This window comes from Apteryx mantelli, chromosome 12 (assembly GCF_036417845.1).
Source record: "Apteryx mantelli isolate bAptMan1 chromosome 12, bAptMan1.hap1, whole genome shotgun sequence".
Lineage (NCBI taxonomy): Eukaryota > Metazoa > Chordata > Aves > Apterygiformes > Apterygidae > Apteryx > Apteryx mantelli.
The window spans coordinates 10853079-10871222 of NC_089989.1; the positions used below are offsets into that span (position 1 = coordinate 10853079).

At 37.1% G+C, this 18144-nt stretch overlaps 1 protein-coding gene across 11 annotated transcripts in view; it reads right to left on the reverse strand.

Annotated features, from left to right (window-relative positions):
- LOC106486667 (protein BTG1-like) overlaps nt 1-18144 on the reverse strand; it is a 27902-nt gene continuing 9758 nt past the window's right edge. For 5 of the 11 annotated variants that reach the window (XR_010885363.1, XR_010885360.1, XR_010885362.1 and 2 more), the window contains exons 3-6: nt 10375-10446; nt 7983-8056; nt 6465-6566; nt 1-1364 (exon numbers count right to left, since the gene is read on the reverse strand). The gene's annotated coding sequence lies outside the window, so the exon portion shown is untranslated. Of the gene's footprint in view, nt 1365-3111; nt 3153-6464; nt 6567-7982; nt 8057-10374; nt 10447-13990; nt 14048-17475; nt 17641-18144 lie in introns of those variants that run through there. The other 6 variants (XR_010885364.1, XR_010885361.1, XR_010885358.1 and 3 more) reach the window with 6 other exon arrangements.

Genomic DNA, 18144 nt, shown 5'->3' on the forward strand with positions numbered 1-18144 from the left:
TTGTGGTAATTACAATACTTCCAGTAAAAATTACTTTACTTGTACTTTAGAGAAATAATACATGGACACTAAGTAGGTTTACATGAAGAAATACAAAGACAAGTAGTATTCTCAATATATTGTCTTACAATGGCAGAACTAATTTGTCTTAACTTGCTATACTATAGTTCTCTTTGAAATTGATTCATTTTCTATTCTTTCATAATTCTACAAAATGTACATCTACATGGAAAAAAAAGTAGAAGTTTTGAGTGCCCGAGGAAAAACTGAGAACTGAGTTTTAATATAGTCACTGTCTCCAGCAAGTCCCTTCACCTCTTCATCTTTTTCTCCTCCATTCTACCATGTAGAACTACTACTTTGTTACATTATGGGGTGTTGTGAAAATGCAACCAATTAAAAGTCTGAAAATGGAGGGACAAAAATTACTGCATGTTATTTTTTGTGTTACTACTTTTTAAATAGTATTTGTTTCAGTACAAATTTGCTTGGACTGAAATATCTTAAGCTTCTGTGTTGTTAAAGACATTAAGGAGTTGCTTAGCCATGCTGGAGAAGCTCCGGTAGTGTCTCGTGGCATAACTCCTGCTTGTGCAGACATACCTGGGCTAGTTTTATATAGCTGTCTCCAGGACTGCTAGCACAGAGCTCAGTGAGCTTCAAGATCTGCCAGAGGATCTCAGTAGACAGTCGGATGTTTTGTGGTATTTTAGTATGTAAATAAGCTGGTTTAAAACCATCTCACGTATGTCTAGGGTAAGCAAACCTTCAGTTCTAGAGCTCCCACTTAATGCCATCACCATTTTCTTTTTGATGTAATTTGAAGGAGTGCGGAGAGCACCACAGGCCTAAAATGCCTTTCCATTTCACTGGGTCCTGTGGCTGCACTATGCTATGTTAAGCTTTATGTCACAATTCCTGTTTCTTAGGGCTCTTCCATGTTGAGAATACCAAAAAAAGGTAAATACTCTAAAGACACTACATCAGTGGGCACGCTGTATTTAACTACTGTGCAGATAGTCTCAAGACAGATCATATCACATTCTTATGAATAAGCTAATGAAGTATTGCTCACATAAAACCACTCTCAGACAGACTTACAACTAGGAGAAAATAGTCTTCCTGGCTCTTCACATGAAAAAGTTAAACAACAATACATTAAATAATATAAAACTTTTTCCCACCCTATCTTCCATCACCCCATGTTTGTAGGCTAATTTTCTAACTCATTTTATACCTGAAGTAGAACATCCATAACAGTGTTTAATGGGATTTAAGCTATGGCACAGACCTCACATCTTCAGTTTACTCATCTCAGCGTTCCTGGGGTTTCCGGTATGCAGATCTTTACCGAGCCAAAGCCACTGAAACATAAGTAATTTTTTTTGTAATTTCAGTGGGTTTCAACTCTAAACCTTTATGTCCTTTTCCCAGCCATGCCCCCCAGGAACTATCAACACTGGACTCTCAGATATACAATCTTTCATAACTAGTCATTTTACCAAGGAATGAGAATGACATGGCTAAAATATTCACTTGTCTTATTTCCTCTGAGGTAAAAATTCAGGCAAGTGTTCCTTGTTAATATCCTAACAGCTAATAAAAGTTTATGAAATCCAGATCTGAGAAAAAAATAACATTACTTGAGACTCAATAAAAGTGGGTGAAAATAATGCAAATGTCAGTAAGTTCATGAGGAGGATTTTTGTGATACATCTTCAGTTTCCCATAATGAAAGGATTCTGTAAAACCAATAATTATTTACTCTTTATTAAAAAGAGTAAAAATGACAAAAAAGATCTAAGTTCCAGGACCTATAAATGTCTCCCCCACATAAATTTTTGTTTCAAAATCACAAATTCAAGACAATGAGTCCAAGAATATTGAATGGACATGAAAATATTAAAACGAAATTGTGCTACAAAATGCTGTTACTAGTTTTTAATCTACTGCACCATTCTGAGTTTTCAAAACATATAATTAGAGAACATTATCTGACAGTTTTATATTTCTATTATAGTCAGACCATCAACAATGGTGCACACTTATGTAACTCACACTTCACTAAAATTTAAAAGTTTTGTCCTTCTATTATCAAGATGATACCATTGCTCCATGCCCCAGTTTTTCCTCAAATCCACAGTTTACTTGCATTATTTCATACACTTGCTAGAAATCCAGAAAGCTTCATCCGCAAACTGTCATTTCACCATCTCAGACTAACTGAGCAACACTGACCACCAAAGAAAAAAGATGAGAATATGACAGGAGTGTATATATAGTTTGATAGCTTTTTAGAAAGTATATGTGGCACTTTGAACTACAATAAAATGTTTCAGGAACTCTAAGAAAGTCAATAGGTTAGGGTAACTTACATTTCTGCAAACAGGAAAACAGAACATGAGTAAAAGTGAAATCTCTTCCCCATATTCCATGAGTATTGGTTTAAGGCAAGTAAGTCTACCCTTACACATTACAATGTGGAAAAGATTTAATGGTCACTGAAGAATTCTCAAGATGTGAATGAATTTTATTGGCCTGCATCAACTTTTAGAATATGCTGATTACATGACTGCTAGCAGAGAAACAAAAATATGGTCCAAAGAACAAGACTGTAAGTGGCAAGAAAAATGTGACATAAGGTCAGTTAAGCTAAAGCCACATATATGTCGTTAACTGACAAGAGCTTGCATAAACTTAACTAGCCATCAGTAACCACAGATCTGAATAAACAGTCATTTTAATTATTAAGAGGTTTAATTGCTACATACAGTCTGATGAGGGAGGAAATTAAGTTACCAATACAGAATGTAAATAACTTCTTCTCTGTACAGTATATGTAGCTCCAAAGAACTGCCAAAAAAGGCAGTTTTTTTATACATAAACAAGATCATTAGCTACTGTTTTCTATGGTCAGGGATCCTGAACATTTACTGAGGGAGAAATACAACTAATTACTCCGGAAAATAAAACATTGAGGTGAATTTTTGGGTCCAGTAAGGGAAAATATGTGGAAAAGAAGATCTAATTAGGAGGTCTGAAAAGTAGAACTTTGTGGTGAAATCCTAGTAGCTTTGACAGAGCATGAAATCAGAATGAAAGAAGACTCACCACCAACTTAAGCACCTCCTGAAAGTCTGTTCTTATAGCACCTAATCAAGGCAAGGAAGGAGAAGATGAAGAGAGAATACAAGACAAGACCTAAAAGCTTTAAGTGACATACCAGTGGTGGAGGAAAAAAAAAAAGCTTTTTTTTTTTTTTTTTTTTTTTTTTTTTTTTAACAGAAAGAGTTGACAGCAAACGACCAGAGCAGACTCAATAGCCTGGGCAGAAGTCACTGAAGTACTATTTGTGCTGCTTTGGGGATGGAGTAGCATTTCATATTGCAGATGCTTTGCTGTTAATGTTGTACTACTAGCTCATGATCAAACACACCCTCTTGCAACATGTCTGCCCCTGGGAAAATACCTTATTGTCTGTTATCACAAACATATCTAATCTCATGTTTAGTCCTTTGACTTGTTAATGGTTAAAGCAGAGGACATCTTAAAACAAACTTCTCTTTCTGACCCAAGCCCACTGTGACCATCTTCAAATAGGAAAGAGAATACATACATTAAACTTTCTTTTATTTTAACTGCCATTGTTTGTCAATGCACTTCTGTGAAAAACCTTGAAACCACCTCAGTTAAAACCATTGGTTCACTGCGTACAAGGTCTCCAGAAGATAAATTACAAACTGACATAAAGTGATCACACATTACATTCCAGTTTATAAACAGAAACACCAGATTATGTAATAATATCAGGAGATGGTACAGAAGGGCTGAGTTTCTTTTGCAAAATTATTGATAAATTCTGATGTATGTTCCCTGACACAGGTATCAAATACATTTTAAAAACAATTCCTGCAGTTCATGGACACCCTGTTTTACTGACTGTAGTGCTAACAACTTTGAAGTGATCTCCAGATTCTAACAGCAGCATATAAAATGGATGTATTTTTTCAACCAACTCCCTTTAAGCATCTAGTTTGCTGGAACCATCATGATTGAAATACAATAAATGGAAACCATAATTTCAAGAGACATTTTATCCAAATTTTAATCTCAGATTCTCTCTCATCTCCCATATGTAAACTTGGCTATAATGCAGTTTCACAGGCACAGACACTAACACAATACGAGGCTATCTCAAAAGGGCAGTCCTGTTCTCCTCTTCCAATCTGGCCATATATTCCTGTCCCCTCTCTTGCGTTGTCTTTAGCACATTTACACTCATGCAGCAAGTTAGAGCAGTTTATTCACCTGACTGATAATATCTATATTTTTTGGATATGATTAGTTTTCAGTTGAATCAGCAAACCAGCCTGCGTCATTGTAGGGTCACACGAGTCCTCCAGCTGTCATTAAAGGAGGAACGGGAACACAACCAGCACTGGTGGGGAGTGCAGGACTGCCCATTTTGTCACTCGCTCAGTTTCAGATCAGATTAAGCTGATTGTAAAATTGTACTTTTGGCAAAACTGCAAAACCTTCTTACATGCGGAACATGTGGGTGACCCTTCAAAGGGACAGGAAAGAGCACAGACCATGAACAGGTATTTCTGGTGTGCTCTGAAAATCAGTAAGGTGCATATCAACAAAATGTTGTTCCTCCCTCCTCCCCACAGAGTATTACATCTCTACCATCACTTTACTGATGGATCTACTTATATTAAAAGAGAGTTGAAATGATCTGTGTTATCAGAACATGAGTGATACCCCATATGATACTACCAGACTGTGCCTTACTGTTTGAAGACAGCTATTTCCATGATAGCAATCTACAATTCTCTTGATTAAGGGGTAATCAGTTGGATATTTAACAACTGTGAGATCTTTCTGATGGAATGTTTGCTAAAGCCAAGTGCAAAACAGTAATACCCTTTGCAATAAAAATTGTCAGGAAAGTATTTAACTTGTGTCTGAAGAGCAGCAGCACAGGTAATAATCAAAAACTCCTAATGGCTCTTCTGTAAGGACCCAACTTAGGAATAAAATATTTTGTCTCCTACACATACAGAGTTACAGGTTTATAGTGTTTTAGAGCATTGCAAAACAGATGTAATGGGAAACAGCCTCACCTACTGGTTTGAGGAGATAGTGATGTGTCTACATTGTTTAATGCTCCCTGGTTGGTTTCATTTTACTTCCATCCTACATAGCTCCTAAAGGAAAATCAGCAAGACCTCCCTACCCTCTTTTTTTTTTTTTTTAAAAAAACTGTTGCACTATGTTATGTAGCAGTAGCAAAAACATTTGCACACACATCCTCTCCTAATTGGTGAGCTCTTAGATAATTAATAAAAGGAGAAGCTCTGAATCTACTGTTTATCTCCTGTTCATTATTATAGACAGAGATGTCTAAAGGTAAGATTGCCATTTAGTTCTGCTTTAAGCTTTTGTAATTTTACTGATACTTTATAACGTTCCTGATCAGCTATTCCATGGGACTATTTGCATCACACTGAAGTTTTTGATAGAGTTTCTTTTTGCTGTTTTTGTGTAAAAGCTTAATTTCAAAAGCTTCTGAGAAAAGATAATTGAAAAATGTTATTTTATTGCTTTAAAAGTTATGCTGTTTTATTAAGAAGCACTAGCGTATCTGTGTGTTGAAAAAATCATGGGAAATTTACTGGGAAATTGTATGGGATAACAGGTCACCCTGAAGTTAAGGATTATCTTTTGCTGCTTTTTTAATCTCGATGAGATTAAAATCTAAACTTCTGCTAAAATACACAGGCAGTGTCAATGCTGACACTTGCTAATTTCTGAGTGCCTGACTTTGCAGTCTCAGTGTTCTTACAACATTTAAAAAATACCAATAATTACATATACTGCTAAAATGTGCCCTTCTCCTTATCGCGTCTGGCAGATAAACTGTGTACGCAGGGCCCTGGTGACCCTGCAGCAGGCCTGGTGCCGCAATGGCCAGGCGAGCCGGGAGCAATGGCGCAGTCCGAGGTCAAGCGAGGAAGTCGAGTCGGCAAGGCACGGTCAGGATCTGCGAGGCACAAGGCCTGGCACACACGTATCGACAGCTGAGCCTCCTCCAGGCTGCTGCCTCCTGCAGACTGCGCCCTTCCTACGCTTCCAAGCAAGGCATCGTAACCTCTGCTGCTGTTACACGTCTGTCTTACGCATGGGGGTGCTTACTCACAAGGCCAGGGGACACTACACACCGTTTATTTTACAGACCTAAGTATTTCCCTCACCCCAGTGTGGTCTGTTAGGCCTCATATTCCCTTGGGATACTGGTCTAAAGTTAATATAATTTCCAAACAAATCATTTGGTTTTGCCAAAGGTAAAGCTTTAATGACTCAGTCATTATTTCATTATTTTGATTGCAGAAAGTGTATTTTAAGGAACAGAGGTGAGTGGCGGAAGTTACTTAAATTACCTTGGCCTCGTAATTCCCTACCTGCTTTAAACAGGAGTGATCAGCTTTTCGAAGTTCCCATTCAAAGCAGAGAACCAGCATTCACGTCACGGTTCTGCAAGGCAGGCGCTCCTGTTTCAACACCTATATCCGGAGTGAGAGCCCAGATGCAGAGAGCCCCAGAACATGTGCGATGGATGAGAAAGAAGAACAGTAATAGCTTGTATGCTTGTTCGTTTACATATAAAGGGAAAATTGCGACAAATAATGAATTGTAAATCTCCTAGTTAGACTCGTATCCTACTTTTATCAACCTTTTGCTGCAATACCTACAAACATGATGTAGACACATTTATACTCAGTATTAGCTCAGTTAAACTGTAATTTGGGAGTGCAGATTTCTATGCTCTGTAACATTTCCAAAGCAGCAGTACTGAAAACAAACAAGTTTACAGAGTGCTGTTGGCAGTACTGGGAGGAGTGTTTCAGCATACACCTCTTCTCTTGTGGACTGTATCTCAAAACTGCTCATGCAAGATTTACTGGCCAAGAGAGACGGGGGGGGGGGGGGGGGGGCGGGGAAAAACCCACAACTATATAATAAGCTTTCACATTATTGGCTTCCTGTACTGGTGTAACTCAAATGTAGACCAGCTTCATCACAAAATAATTGAATTTCCTTTAAAGAAAGTTGCAAGCTCGAAAAATAGTGTGATAATTTGGCCCCTGAATCTTAGGAGGAGCTAGCAAAGAGAGATGTGGTGCATCTAATATATGTAGATCTAGAGCATGCATACTATGGAATCCAGTGGTAAATCTTTTTATTGCTAAAATCTGACAACCTCACAGAGAAATTTGAGTGTATGGAAAACCAAGAAAAACAAAAGGTTTAGGAAAAGCAAGGCAAGTGGGAAAAAATGAACTGTGAGGATATATAAAACAGGAAAAAATAACTACGCACAGAAAGAGGTTAAAAGAAGATGGAGACAAACAAAAGAAGAAACTTAAATAGGAATGAGCAAACAGATGGGAGTTTTAAAGATGCACTTAAAGTGGAAGAAAGGAAGACAGAAGCAAATACAGGAAAACAAGAAATGTATAGAGTATCAAAGGCCGCAAGCCTGAACTGGTATTTTTGCACGTGAATTGCAAATTGTATTTCAGAGGTTAGTTCTAGAATGTCATTTATTATGGTGCAAAAATCATATCGTAACTAATCATTCTTTATCAAGGGCACTACACTTAAACACAATCGTCTAAAGAGGCTTTGTTTCTGTCAGGAGACTAGATTCATCTTGATTCAAAGCGGAAAATGCCACTTTAGGAATGACCAACATTACCAGCCAAAATCTGGTTTACAGCAATTACACAAAAACCAAAACATGGCCAGCAAAACCAGTACTTTTCTGTACTCTGTATAGTTACAAGAGCTACACATATAATATCCTTCCTGGACAACTCAAGATCTCCAAGAGGTGTAAAAATGATTTACTAGAAGACCTTTGTATAGGGATCATTCACTTTGTGTAAGGATCAGGCAAAGTAAAAGTACAAACTTACGTTTACACCTTACCCTCTAAGCTTTCAGCCTTGCCACGTATTCCTTCCAGTTCACAAACATTTCCCAAGGGCACCTGCAAATTTTGATAGGAGTTAGAATTCCCTGGTCAACTGTATTCCCACTACCTCAAATTTCTTTTTTTTCTGCCCACGAGCATCATTTTGCCACATTTAGCTTCTTCTCTAGGAGATATTTTGCAAGATCAGCAACACCACCTTTCAATTAGATACCAAGTAATTCTGCTTATACATTATAATTTTACAGAAATGAGAGATCACTGAAGACAATGACAGAGCAAAGAGCAGACTGTAAAAAAGGAGAAAAAATGAATAAATGACAGAAAAATCAAGAATTTTATCTTACTAACACAGAATTTCAAAAGTGATACTTCATTTCATAACCAAAGATGCCTTACTTAATAACCAACGAGATATAATTCTTTTCCTTTCTGTTGGAATATTCTGCTTGGTGTGTTGTACTTGAGGAGGGCAGTACAGTGTGACTTTGGGGAAGGGGGGGGGGATTGTGAATGCATATTGTTCATGGCACATGTTCTACTGTAATTTATTCATTGGTACCTATTTACTTATGTGCATATCAAAATAATAGTTTGCTTAAAGAAAAAAATAACAAAAATTGAATTCTGTGAAGACTTCCATCCCTTCCTCTGCGACTGCTGCCATACATTATTGGACAAAGTATTTTCTACATAATTCATTATGGAGTAACTTTTCAAAATACTGAAATCTAAGCCGCAGAAATAAAATTGAAGGAGGTTTCTAAAATCATGCTTAAATGGTACTGCGTAAGTCACTAATAACACAACAGGTATTTCTCAGGGCTTTTACAGAAAACGGCCTAATAAACATGCCATGGAAGCCAAGGAAAGAGACTATCCATCTGTCTTCCCCATTTTAAGTGGCTTTTCTATCAGTAAAACAGAGTTATTGAGCTCATTCAATTTATCCTAATGATACACACGGATGAAAAAATCACTCTTCACGGAAAGCAATTTAAATGGCAGTTATTCCCAACTTCCAAAAACCAGAGCTTTGCTTTTTTCTGGCGTTAGGCTGTGGCTCTGGGGACAAAGCCTACCACAACATAGCACCCAAAGCACTCACTATTAATTTTGCTGCCCTTTGATTACTAACTTTTGTCCAAATAGCGTTGACAGGAAGGACAGTTTCTTCTGCAAGGCAACAATTAATTGTGGAAAACAGGCTAGTTAACTGCTAAAAGCTAAGACCCCATATAGAGATATAAGACTCTTCTGCTCTTTACTGGCATCCTTTCTTTCTCTTCTGATTACAATAAAACAAACCAACCTTTTAGATCCCTTTGCTCTATCCATACATCTTTTTAGCTCCCTTGTGAGGTATTCACTACATATAAGTGCAGTCATCTGAGTCTGGTGGTCTTCAAACCAAACCGACAAAATAGTATGTTACTTCAAGTGGCAGTTAAGTTGTTTTACAGAGCTGCAGTGCTGCCTAGGTCATCATCTGACACGCATATAAAGGCGCACACACAAATGGCACTCAGGAAAGAGACATTGCTGTGTCCCTTCGTTTCTGAGCCCACCAAAACCATCTTAGGTATTTCCATGGGAAGCAGAATCATGCACAAACATCTAAATCTGCAACAGAAAGCAGAGAAAACAGAAGGGAGAGAGCCCATTTCTCTGTGCCTAGCTATGACCACTTCCGTCCTTCCTGACAGGTATTTGTCTAATCTGCTCCTAAAAATATTCACTGATGGAAATTCTAGGGAATACATTCCAGTACCTAACTATCCTTAGCTGGTGTCTAATTTAAATCCACCTTGCTGCAATAAACATCCATTCTTTCTCTAGCCAAGCAACCACGGATAAAGAGAAGGGATGATTCCCTATTCCAAATGTTTATTTCAAAAGCTGCATTTCCTGCCTATGGTTTGAATGCTTTCTCCAGTCTGCGTCATAGAAAGAGAAACAGATATGGCATTGATTTCCAAAACAAGAAGTTCTCAGAAATTATTTGAAAAATTATTGATAGAAAAGGTCACTTCAGCACCATTCCTATAATAACCACATCTTTAAACTCACTCAAAAGACACTTTTTGTGTTTATAGATAAACTTTACAAGATGCTGAAGATATTCACAAGTTCTTCACAAGACAGACGTGCATTTATGCATTAGGAAAAACGTGAAAGGACAGCAAACTTTCATGACTCTGACACTGTTCTTATATGTCATGACGCATGATATAATGTTAATTGCCCTTTCTCGCTATCAGACTTTCAGGCCCATGCTTGCATTACTGCCGACTTAAAATACCCATTTGATTTCACAGGTATTTTGATTCTAGCAGAAATACAGGACTAAAATCTTTAGTTCTAACAAATATTACCTTTATCAAAAGCAACCATTCTTCTGCTGATGATCTCCTAAGGCAATCATTTCAAATGTGACTTCTAAAGTACTGGAAAGTAAGAAAGAAAAGTATTAATGATGAATCATTCAAATGAAAACAAATACATAGAAACCCTGTTATAGAATGGCGAGTTTATGTAATTATGTGAGAAAGAACATTAACACATTGCTTTATTCTTTTTTTATATTGAGAAGCCCACAAAGGCACCAACCATATCACGTAAAAATACTTAAAATAATATTGTTTCTGTTCCAAAAAGTATACACAAAGATGCTTACAATAGCTCCATAACAAAGCATGAAGGAAAAAAAAAATCCCTTAAGACTGTTAATTACAAGGAAGAAAAGTTTACTTTATCATTAAAAGGTAAACTCTACCTTGTCTTCCTATAAAACAGGCAACCACCTTTAGATTTGGCATATGGGTTTTTCAGCTCCTCCATTTCTCTACCACATAGGAAGAACAGTTTGACAGAACAAAGAAGAATTGTACTCTATAAACGGTAACTCTTTACATGTTCTATATTTGGAGCATAATCTCTCTAGGAGATAGGCCTCCCATTGCTCTGAAATAGTGAAAACATTCAACAATTGCTGAAAAATGCTGGTGGAATAAGATACAAAATATCACTGATGTGATATACTAAAACAGATAGGAAGGAAAATATTACAAAACCCAGAAAATTTTGATCACAGCCACATGAATTCAGATAGAAAAATAACAACTAACTGAACTGTTACTGCTCTTTTAGATAAATGAAGAGATAAGAGAAACTCAAAACATTTCAAACAAAAAAAAAAGATTAAAGACAAATATATTTGTGAAAAATGATAAAAATTGGAAACTGAGCATAGAAGTCAACATAGGAGATGAGATATAAATATTTTTCAGACTGAGAAAAAGGCCAAATAATATATTTTAGAGCTACTAATTCATTGGAAGTTTTAGCTATATGTAAGAATAGCTGTAGATATAAGCATAAGACTTAGATTCTGTTGCTGAAAATGGGATTCCAGCTTTAATTTACTTAGCTAGGTGTCTGAAGCAGTAGAAACGAGATGTAGCTCATCCCAGCCGCAGGTTAAATAATTAGTTTATGGCCAATGAACCACATCAGGAAATATGTTTCAAGAAGAACAATAATCCAGCACTGCTACCCTCCCCCTCAAAATCTTGAAATAAATAAATCTTCAGAATCATTGAAGTAATCACTAAGAGAAAAAAAATACAGTAAAAAATGCAAATATTCTAAGATGTATTAGCAGAAGATATGGAAAAACAAGAGTAAATGTATACGTCTCCTAAGTTATTGGGCAACTCCTTTCAAAAACATAATTGCTTCTGCCCACTGAAAGCTCTGCTTAGTTAACAAAGTAGACACCAGATCTCATATTCTCAATTATGGATCCTTGTGAAGTGATAATGGAAGGGATATAACTCTCTTTGTAGAAGTAACTTTCAGTTCATTTAAAAAACTCCTTGCAGTTAAGAACACAAAAGGTACATTGAGGTGTAGTGTTACGTTCTGCAATGTGCTATGAACGTGAAAGAACTGTAACAGGCTAGAAAAAATGGCTCATAAAAAGCTGCGGATGAAGCTTTCTCAATCTAGTGCTGGTTACTGTTCTAATTCTTATTTTATGTTAATTGTTGAAACAGTGTCTTCCAATAAACCAGCACTGATCTCTTCATTGCACATGGATACAAAAGCTTAGCAAGTTTCATGAGAAAAGATCATTTGAAGTAAGGGACCGAGAAACCACCGGAAGGGAAGACAGGATGAACAGAGAGCAATAAGAGGATGTCTTACGTGTTTGTGCTTTTCTTAGGGTTTCTACTCAAACTTAAATAGATATAGTCTCCTCTGGATCACAGCTAAAAAGAAGCCCCTTAACTTCAGCAAAGTGCTGTTCTCAGACTTTTTTATTTCAGTTTTTATTCCATGAAGAAAACTATCACTGTTTTAGACTGCATTTAGAAAAAGAATCAATGTTATAGGCCTGCAGGGAAAAAACAACTGTTTATTTTAGAAAATACACCCAGCTTTTCCTGAATATACTGTTATGACAGCACAACACAGACACAGTTGTGACAAAGCTTAACACAAACTCTTTTAGCGTTCTCTTCTGATGAAATCACTCACAGATAGAATAGCTGAGGTTTCAACTTCAATTACATCTTAAATCAATACTTTAGAAATTAAAAGGTCCATCAAGCAAACACACAGGACTCAATTCAGCAGTGCACATGCTGAAACTGCTCTGTTCATGTAGGCCTGATCCAAAGGCTTTTAATATTAAGTATGAGAATTTTTGCTTACTTAAAATGCATGGCACTGAATCATTAAAAAAAAAATCGGAGGCCTGTCAGAGATACTAGCCAAACAGAATTTAGCAAAAAGACTAACGATATAATTCAGCGTTCCATAAATATTGCAGTTCATGATTCTGAATGATTTTTGCTTAGCCAAACCCCTATCCAGCAAAACACCTATGTCCAAATTAAATGTTCAGTACTACTGCTAAATTCAAGCACATATTTAATTACTCTCTTGATTGAGATCTTACCATGCATACTTCAAACACATGAAAAACAGCTCACAAGCCATACCAAAATACATAATGCCTTGGGTTCCAGCATCTGCCCGTTCCAGGGTCTCAGCACGCTGGGGCAAAAAGCACCAGACGACCCCCTCCCAACACATCCACACCTCTTCCCCCACCAAATACCAGCAAAACCCTCTGTCAGAACCCTCCTAGCAGCCCATCGGTGAGACACGCATTAGATAACCTTTGGGGTATCCAGAAAAAACACTGCACTTCTCAGAAGAAAGCCTCTAGATGAGTGATACGTTATTTTGAGCACTAAATGAAAAGTTATCTCATAATACCTGTTACAACAACTCTGCTCTCATTTACACTTCTGTAACCTATGGAATACGTTGTCTTCCTGGCAATACATAGTAATGCAAGTTCACAAAGAGAAGGTAAGGCTAAGGGGTCAGCTTTTGGTGTAACCAATCCTAAAGTGACAAAAAGTGTATATCACTGCAGTTTATATTCTTTTTCATTACTCCTACTTGTGCCTTTATGCAAATCTAACCCTCAAGCTGCACATTTGCAACAGGAAAAAATCACATAACTTTGTTTTGATGCTTGTGATGCTATATAAATAAAAGGTAAGGGACTACTGTACAAAGTGTCAATTAAATATCCATTTCATATTTAAAATTTACTAAAATAAATTTGTATTAAGGATGATGTATACTAGGAGCACTCATTAGTATTTTCCTTACCCATATGTAGCATGCAAAACAAAGCTTTAGTCTTGCAAATAATGTAAGTAATTTGTAAATATTGGTCAATATGTGTATATATTAATAAATAATAGACAAGTTCATTCCCCCCTTCAAGCCCCAGTGGAAGAAAGTGGCTTCCAAGTTAGCACACAGAGCAAACTGAAATACGTTTAGTTGCTTGAGGATACAATGAACTTGCTTCTGTGCAGCATCCTCTGACTACCTGGAACTAGTGGAATAGTTGGGCTAAGTCTTCAGACCGTAGTTTATGAAGTATTTTCTGGTAAAACCAACCTTTCTCTTCTGTTTTCTTGTTTGTTTATTCATTCTTCTTTCATGTAGTAGACAATCCTGCAAACGGATATACAGGGTAACACTTCACGTCAGTAGTCTAAGGCCAAAATCAATATCAGTTTAGCGAGGAAGGATGAGTAACGTAACAACGGTTTGCATGACTGTTCTTATATAAAGCCTGTGTTTATATAAATGCTTTTTTCTTTCAGGAAAAATTTGTTCTGTTTCACAGATGAACTTGCACACTGGGCATATCTCCAGAATTACAAACTTGTTTTTCTAAGCCAGATATTTATTTAGTGTGAGCAGATTGTTTGAAAAATTATAGAACCATTTTGTGATGTAACTTTTCTTCTTCCTACCAAAGCATGGCAAAATTACTTTAAGCAGGATATATTTTAAAAACTCTGTCTTTCATGACTCAGGATTGGTTTGCTGTTTAATTTAACTGAATGGCCATTTATCTTCTCTTACTTTTTTTTTTAAGGACCCCTGTGGAGAACAACTGACACCACATAGTTTCTTCTAATGAGGCTGTGCAAAAATTACCATCAGTAAATCTGGGGCCAATAATTTAATCTAATGATAAAACTAAGCTTATCACAAATCACAACATAATTTGCATTCTCATTGCTTCCTGACACTATTTTTTAATAGAAACTTATTCAGTCATAGGGATTGCAAACAAGAGAGGCAGCTGAATCTCATGGGAGTGCGAAGCTACTCCACCAAGCAGATGAAGGATTCTTTAATGAAATTTCATTTTAATTAAAATATATTGCTGCTCACAGAAAATACCAAACTTACAAGGTAAATTGGCAGTTTACTTCTCAATGAAAATTTTACATAGCTTTATACTGGGAAACATATTCACTTGTTATTACTGGAATAAATTCAGTCCCCAGCAAGAAGGCAATGCAAATAGATGGGCTTATTACTCTTACAGCACAAAAACTGATCAACAGCAAGTCTGGTGCCACGAGAAAAAAAATAAATCATAAAAAGTAAACATGGTGATAGTAAAAGGTGTCAACATTACTACTCAAAAACCTGAATGCCTTTATTTACCCATGTATGGGTAGATATATGGGATATGCAGCAGCTCTAGCCTGCAGGAGTCACACCAAGCCAGACACTGCTGCAATGAAAAGGCCAGTAAACGTGGCGATATCGGTAAACAGAAAGGTCCCCCTCCCGCGCGCCCTCTTCCCTGGTGGGGAACAGGAAAGGAAGCTAGCGGTACGGGAGGGCAAAGCGATATGGACACGCGCTCCGGTAAAACCACCAGCTCATCTCACAACCCCTCGCCGAACAGCTAAGAAGAAGGTCCAGGTTTCAGCCCCTACCAACACAACCACGGCTGGAACACAGAGTGGGGAAAGGAGGAGGCGCTCGCGCCCCCGAGGCTCCTCTCTCCCCAGCACCCTTCAGACCTTGGCATTTGCGAGGGGACGAGTTAAGCTTCAGCCACGCACACTGAGACCCCAGAAGGCAGAAGAAGAGTTCGAAGCCCTGGTAACATCCCTCAACATACAAATGAAGAAAAAAAAAAAAAAAGGATAAATAGGAGCAAAAGGCAACAACAGCAAAAAAAAGGTAAATGGAAAATTATGAATTAAAAAAGTTTGAACAGAGGTAAATATATGAAAGGAAAATACAGAGTTAAAACAAGTAAGAAAAATAGCTACACAAAAGCAATGAGTTTTTAAGATACATCAGCAATTAATCTTACTACTTAGAAGATGAAGACAGTAACATCATTAAAATGAGGCAAAAAAAGGTGTACAGGTTCAATAAATATTGCCCATCTGTATTTGAAAATGAGGATAAATTTGTATTACATGAGGATAATGAAATACTTTCAATATATTTTTGACTAAAACAGGTATTGTCAAGATAGGCATTTTTAGAAGTTCATAAGGAAAAATACAACCACTGAGTGCAGAAAAGTGCCAAGTGCCTTAGGAGATTAGGGGACCCTGATGCCTATTTCTAGTGCATATTGGAAAATTTCTCCATAGTAGAACGTGTGCCAATGTACGAAAGTAACAAACTGATAATTGCTGGAAAGTTTGCTCACCTTTAATCACAGCTCAAATAGAAAAGGGATTTAATTAATAACATTTTCATTCACTTCATCATAAGAAATGTAAGTATTAAGAGGAGAGCAAAATCATCACTGCCAGCCGACATGGTTTTACTGAAAAGATATCCTGTCAAACAACCTCGAGCTCTGTTCTTTGTGTGAATAACTGCAACAAACTATTTAGATTTTTGTAAGGTACTGAATCTGAAGCTTGTGGCATTGTAAATAAAATACACAGTGAAGAATACATTAAGTGAATTACAAGTGGATTAAATGAAAGATCTCATATTTAGTAATTATGTCAGCACTAGATCTGAAATAATCTTACATTGTTCTCAGCAACAGCAAAGTCACAGGAAATAACCCTAAAAACATCAGTGCTAGTGAAATGGCAAATAATGGGGGAACTTCTGTGAGCTGAATCAGTTGGTTCACTGCACTCGCTTCTTGAGAGCACATTTTCATGCGCATATTAAAAAACACTGAATGTTTGCAAAAAACATATATGTAGCTACCAGTTAAAAGAAAACGGTTTACGCTGAAACTTGAAAGGCTCGATCTTCTCAATTCTTTAGATAAAAAACAGGCTGAACAGGCTTTACAGTATCAAGTACATAAGAGGCCATACTGAAAGGCTCTTTCATCTTGAGGATAAACAAATAAGGACACCCATATCTAGACAAAAAATTTAAAACATACCTTATTTCCCATCTGAACTTACCTAACACTGAAAGTAACGGACAGGGGAAGCGAGCACTAGAAGTGCAGGCAGTACCGCTGCCTCTGGAAGGTCTCAAATCAGAACTAATCTCTGTAAAGTGTTTGTTAACTGCAAGCAACAAGAATCGGGGTGCCAGGGGGAAATGCAGAATTGAGGTACATAAGCAGTCAGGCTCTATAAGCTGTTGGGATTGTTTGGATTTTACAGCTCACAGCAAAGACGAAAGGTTGTTTAACTGTCTTCCCACCAAGGCAATTTTTAGGGAAACAGACCAGCATGTGCCTTCTTCCCTATAAATGTTTCTTCCTGCAGCTTTACTTATCCAACAGTTAACTCTTCCTCATATAAACAGGCATAAGTATAAATAAATATACCTTTCCTCAATATATTTTTACTGCTTCAACAAGGCTGGCATGCAATAAATCTTCCTACAGAATCCTAACCCTTCTTTTCTAAATAACCATGACTGATCAGAAGTGGTCAAAAGTGCACGGTATTATTTTAAATACAATTGTTTTTGCATTCTGCCATTAGAAGAAACTAGCCAAACTCTCACCAACTTTTAGGGAAAACAGAAACTTGATTTTACGTACTTCCTCCAAATAACAGTCTCCCTAGCACGCTACCAAGAGTTTTATTCTATCAGAAATGCCTTTGTACTGTTAGTAGGTTCTTTACATTTTTAAAGCAATGGAAAGTAGTCTTGAATGCCGAGACGTGTTTCAGTGTATTTACTTGCAGCTCAAGTACTTGCTTCGATGTATTTTCTTCAGGCTCCCCAGTCTCTTCCACCTGTCCGTCTGTAGGAGCTGAGATCTCTGCTTGTAGCTTAAGTGTATGAAACTGAACTTGAAATAGTGACAAAAATGTCACCGTTAATGATTATTTAGTATCACATTTGCAAAGAGCATAGAGTACTTGAGACAAGTTATTATATAAAGTATGAAATAGCCTATTGAATACCGTGGGATTATTAAATAAGCAGCAAACAGAATACACCATGGCTGGATTCATCCAGGCTCTTCTCCACTCTTCCTCACCGAGCAGACAGCAGGCAAGAAAAGAACATCCGAAAGACCTGCCATATCCTACATCTTGTCTGTACGCCGACCCACATCCAACATCTGAAAACCATACTCAGCGCCTTAGCTCAACTTTCACTTCTTTCGAAGTTTGCTGTGTAGAATCCACTGCTAAACTAAAAACCTCACACCGTGTCCTTTCAGACAGAGTACGTTAATACAATATGCAGTAAGGCTAATTATCCTTCAGATGAAATTTAACCAAAGGTACCTCCCTTAGCAGATTTAAACCTGTGTGTTCCACAGTGGTCCTAAGAAAACAAAT